Below are 6,042 nucleotides of genomic sequence, written 5' to 3'. Positions count from 1 at the left end.
GCTCCTGGCTTCGTTCAGGCTGACCCCGACTCCAGCCCCAGGGAAGCTCAGGACACCAAAGTGGCTCAGCCCCATTTGCATGTCTATGCATGTGCATGCATGCCCCTCGCCCGCAGAGGTGCCAAGTGTGGCTTTGAACATCACTGGGGACTCAGCACTGACCCAGGTACTCTGTGTGCCCATGCATGCAGCTCTCCGGCAGTGCTGCTGGTGCCGTGCGCCCCTGGCACACGGGAGGAAGAGGGGCACCAGTGACTGCTGCACACGTGTGCCAGCATGACCCTTTTGCACAGTGATCTTCCCTGGGTGAGGGGATTCCACCCACCACCCTGAGCATCAGTGGGGCTGGAACTTCCCAGAGCATCAGCATCCGCAGCCTCCAGTCAAAGCAGGAATCTCCCAGAGCTGTTAGCCACTTGCGGGGGAGCAGCTGGGACTGTGTCCAGCAGGGGGCAAGAGAGACACACACAGAGCAGGGCTCATTCTCCCCAGCAAGGGGATGGACACAGTCTCCCAGCTCACCCCTGACACATGCAGGTGTAGGGGGTACCTCCGCCTCCCACCTACACACACTTCTGATGGGAGAAGCCTGTGCAGGGGCCCAGCCCGGCCTGAAGAGTTTCTGCCCCTGGGGGCATTTGGAGGATTGGAGCATGGGTAGAGAGGGGGAACCACTTCTGATTGCAGGAGATTGGTTGTGCTGCTATTATGTGTACTACTGTAGAACCAATACATGCCCCCCCCAACTGAGATCGGGGCCAGGGGCTGCACAGACCCTCACTGAGAGCAGGGCCCCCATTGAGCTGGGTGCCACACAGACATGCCCCCTCAGATTAGACCCCCGTCGAGCTGGGCACTACACAGAGCCCCCGATTTATTTAGACTGTGAGGGACCACTGTGCTCAACTAGTCTGACCTCCTGCATAGCATGGGCCATAGGACATCCCTGCATGAGTTCCTTCTTCTACCAGAGCAGCTCTGTTAGAGAAACATCCCTGCGAAATTTTAAAACGGGCAGTGATGGAGAACCCAGCACCGTGGGTATGGTGTCCCACTGGCTAGTGACCCTCCCTGGGATCAATGGGGATCTTATTTCCAGTATGATTTTGTCTAGCTTCAACTTCTCGCCACCGGATCTTGTTAGCCATAGCCCTCCCTGGGCTATCTATCTATCTATCTATCTATCTATCTATCTATCTATCTATCTATCTATCTATCTATCTATAGGAACAGAGGCTAAAATAGGGAAAGAACAAGTTAAAAATTACTTAGACAAGTCAGATGTCTTCAAGTCACCAGGGCCTGATGAAATGCATCCTAGAATTCTCAAGGAGCTGGCTGAGGAGATATATGAACCATTCGTGATTATCTTTGAAAAGTTGTGGAAGATGGGAGAGCTTCTAGAAGACTGGAAAAGGGCAAATATAGTGCCCATCTATAGAAAGGGAAATAAGGACAACCCGGGGAATTACAGACCAGTCATCTTAACTTCTGTACCCAGAAAGATAAGGGAACAAATAATTAAGCAATCAATTTGCAAACATCTAGAACAGTGTTTTTCAATCCGTGGCTCACGACACAGTACTGGGTCACGGCATGTAAAGCGCTGGGTTGCCTTGCTCTGGTCAGCACCGCTGACCGGGACATTAAAAGTCCCATCAGCGGTGCTGCCCAGCTAAGGCAGGCTAGTGCCTACCTTTTCCAACACCATGCTGTGCCCCAGTAGCAGCCAGCAGTGGTCTGGCTTGTAGGCGGGGGAGCCACGGGGCTCTGCACGCTGCCCCCATCCCAAGCACTGGCTTGGGAACTGGGGGTGGGCACGGAGCCTTTGGGCAAGAGTCATGCGGAGCTGCTTGCGTGCCTCCGCCTAGGAGCCAGACCTGCTGCTGGCTGCTTCCAGGGCGCAGCACGGTCTGCAGTGCACCCTGGCTGTGCCGCTGACCGGGAGCTGCCAGAGGTAAGTCTGTGCCCGTACCTCAATCCCCAGCCCTGAGCCCCCCCAAACCTTTCCTGCATCCCAAACCCCTCATCCCCTGCCCCAGCCCAGAGCCCTGACCCCCTCATGCACCCCAACACCCTGCCCCAGCCCTGAGCCCCCCCAAACCTAGAGCCCCTCCTGCACCCCAAACCCCTCAGCCCCAGCCCAGAGCCCTGACCCCCTCCTGCACCTCAACCCCCTGCCCCAGCCCAGAACCCCCTCCCACGCCCCAAACCCCTCAGCCCCAGCTCCATTGGGTCGCATGCATTTTCTTCAACTGGGTCCCCAGAAAAAAAGTGTGAAAAACACTGATCTAGAAGATAATAAAGTGATAAGTAACAGCACGGATTTGTCAAGAACAAATCGGGTCAAACCAACGTGATAGCTTTCTTTGACAGGGTAACAAGCCTTGTGGATGAGGGGAAGTGGTAGATGTGATATATCTTGACTTTAGTAAAGCTTTTAATAGTCTCGCATGACCTTCTCATAAACAAACAAAGGAAATGCAACCTAGATGGAGTTACTATAAGGTGGGTGCATAACTGGTTGGATAACTGTTCCCAGAGAGTAGTTATCAGTCGTTCACAGTCAAGCTGGGAGGGCATAACGAGTAGGGTTCCACAGGGACCAGTTCTGGGTCCAGTTCTGATCAATATCTTAATCAATGATTTAGATAATGGCATAGAGAGTACACTTATAAAATTTGTGGATGATACCAAGCTGGGAGGGGTTGCAAGTGCTTTGGACGATAGGATTATAATTCAAAATGATCTGGACAAACTGGAGAAATAGTCTGAAATAAATAGGATGAAATTCAATAAGGACAAATGCCAAGTACTCCATTTAGGAAGGAACAATAAGTTGCACACATACAAAATGGGAAATGACTGCCTGGTAAAGAGTACCACGGAAAGAGATCTGGGGGTAATAGTGGACCACAAGTTAAATATGAGTCAACAGTGTAACACCGTTGCAAAAAAAGCAAACATCATTCTGGGATGTATTAGCAGGAGTGTTGTAATCAAGACATGAGAAGTAATTCTGCTCTACTCCGCACTGATTAGGCCTCAACTAGAGTATTGTGTCCAGTTCTGGGCACCACATTTCAGGAAAGATGAGAACAAGTAGGAGAAAGTCCAGAAAAGAGCAACAAAAATGATTAAAGGTCTAGAAAACATGACCTCTGAGGGAAGATTGAAAAAAATGGGTTTGTTTAGTCTGGAAAAAAGAAGACTGAGAGGGGACATGATAACAGTTTTCAAGTATCTAAAAGGTTGTTACAAGGAGGAGGGAGAAAAATTGTTGTTGTTAATCTCTTGAGGATGAGACAAGAAGCAATGGGCTTAAATTGCAGCAAGAGAGGTTTAGGTTGGACATTAGGAAAATCTTCCTAACTGTCAGGGTGGTGAAGCACTAGAATAAATTGCCCAGGGTGGTTGTGGAATCTCCATTATTGGAGATTTTTAAGAGCAGGTTAGACAAACACCTGTCAGGAATGGTCTAGATAATACTTAGTCCTGCCATGAGTGCAGGGGACTGGACTAGATGACCTCTTGAGGTCCCTTTTAGTCCTACCTATCTATCTATCCCCAAATACCCCCTCTATCTATCTATCCCAGGGATGGGCAAACTACGTCCTGCGAGCCGTTTTAAACTAGCCCGCGAGCTCCCACTGGGGAGTGGGGTCTGGGGCTTGCCCCACTCTGGCGCTCCAGCCGGGCCGCTGGGTCGGGGGGCCGCACCATGTGCATGGCCCTGCTCCAGCTATCCAGCTGGGGCACAGGGTTGGGGGCCGCACCACTGCTTCTGAGAGCTGCTTGAGGTAAGTGCCACTCGGAGCCTGCGTCCCTGAGCCTCTCCCCACGTCCCAACCCCTGCCCCAGCCCTGATCCCCCTCCCGCTCTCCATACCCCTCAATTCCAGCCTGGAGCACCCTTCTGCACCCCAAACCTCTCATCCTCAGCCCCACCCTAGAGTCTGCACCCCTTCCCACACCCCAACTCCCTGCCCCAGCTCTGATCCCCCTTCTGCTCTCTGAACCCATCCCAAAGCACCCTCCTACACCCCAAACTCCTCATCCCCAGCCCCACCCCAGAGCCTGCACCCCCAGCCAGAGCCTGCACCCCCTCCCACACCCCAACCTCAATTTTGTGAGCATTCATGGCCCGCCATACAATTTCTATTCCCCGATGTGGCCCTCAGGCCAAAAAGTTTGCCTACCCCGATCTATCCCAATACACCCCCTCTATCTATCTATCCCCATACAATCCCTCAGTACTAGGTTTACCATGGCGCCGGGCCCAGAGTCAGAAGGGGCCCCGGCCAGCCCGATATCCCTGCCAGCTGCCACGCCCCTGCTCCGCCTCTTCCCACCCCTGCTCTGCCCCCGCCCCCACTCCACCCCTTCCCCCCCCACAAACCCTGTCCCCTGAACTACTTGTCCTGGGGGACTGCAGCAGGGGTCAGGCCGGGCTGCACTCACCAGAGGGAAGTGGAGCGACCCGGCCCCAGCCAGCTTCACTCTGCCAGCTCCCAGCCGCACTGCCGGTGACTGCTGGGGGCAGTTCCCCCTAACCCCCAAGTCCCAAGGCTGGGAGCCAGGAGAGCAGAGTGAAGTGGGCTGGGGCCGGATTGCTCCACTTCCCGCCGCCCCATGAGTGCAGGGTTGGGCCTGCCCTGCAATCATTGGGCAGCAGGAACTGGAGCGACCCGGATCCAGCCTACTCCGCCGGCTCGTGCTGGGAGGCGGTTCCCCCCTACCCCCAAGCCTGGGGAGGAGATGGAGCGGTGGGGAAGGGGCATGGGATGGGGAAGAGAAGGATAGGGGAAGCAGGGGCAGGGGGGAAGAGGCAGGGGAGAAGGAAGGGGGTGGGATGAGGAGGAGATGAAGTGGTGGGGAAGGGGCATGGGATGGGGAAGAGAAGGGGATGGCAGAAGTGGGGGCAGGGGGGAAGCTGGAGCCCAGCATGCGGTATCCCCTTGGCCAACGCTGGGGCTCCCTTGTTAAGCAGGCCCATCGAACCCTCACCCTGACAAACCCCACCTCCCCTGCATCTGTACCACCCCACTGAGCCCCCCCAGACATCCTCCGCACTGAGCCCCAACCACCTGCACCTGGACCCCCACCCAAATGAACCCCACATCCCCTGCACCTAGACCCTCCCTACTGAGCCCCAAACACCTTCATCTGGATCGCCTGCAGAGTCCCATTGCCCCTGCACCTGGAACCCCCCAATGAGCTTCTGTGCATCCAGATCTCCCCCTGAGCCGCCCAGACTGCCCCACAGAGAACTCTTACCCCCACCTGGATCCCCCCACACTAAGTCCCTCTGCACTTGGCTCCTGCTGCCAGGCTGAGCCTGCTCACCCACACCTGCTGTGCCTGGCACAGGAGGGCAGGGCCCTAGGGTGTTTCTGGGGCAGACCTGGGCCTTGCACTGTGTCAGGGTCGGGTTCAGCCTCACTGCTGAGTCCCTGTCCCGGGGTGGGGTGGGGGAAGGCTGCAGGGTAATCTCCCACCTCCATGCAACCAGTGGCCTGTGCTCCCCACTGCCATATTGGAGCCTCCACATTTATTTATTGACAAATAAAATTTGCAGAATTTTAAAATATTGTGCGCAGAATTTTTAATGTTTTGGTGCAGAATCCCCTCAGGAATATGGGGTGCTGTGCAGCTGTGATGGTGGGACAGTGAGGAAGGTGCTGGGCAGTGGGGAGATCTATGGGCGGGGGATACCAGGGAAGCGGTGTGGTGTGCAGGGTGCTGTGCAGTTGTGGTGGGAGGCCAGCGGGGGAGGTCTCTGGGAGGGGTGGTGGCTGGGCATAGAGATCTGTGGTGGAGGTCTCTGGGCAAGGGGGCGTTGAGCATAAGGGTGGGGCACTGTGCAGCAGGGTTGCCCAGAGGATTCACGGGGAATGGGGCAAAGCGGGGGAGCAGTGGCGCTTGTACTCACCTGGCGACGGTCCGGGTCTTCGGCGGCATTTTGGCGGCGGGGGGACCTTCAGTCGCTCCGCATCTTCCGCAGCACTGAAGGACCCCCCACCGCCAAAGATCCAGACCGCCG

Source organism: Chrysemys picta, chromosome 7 (assembly GCF_011386835.1).
Source record: "Chrysemys picta bellii isolate R12L10 chromosome 7, ASM1138683v2, whole genome shotgun sequence".
In the NCBI taxonomy this organism is placed as follows: Eukaryota; Metazoa; Chordata; order Testudines; family Emydidae; genus Chrysemys; species Chrysemys picta.
The sequence above is the reverse complement of the archived record's forward strand: the minus strand, read 5'-3'. Positions refer to the sequence as shown.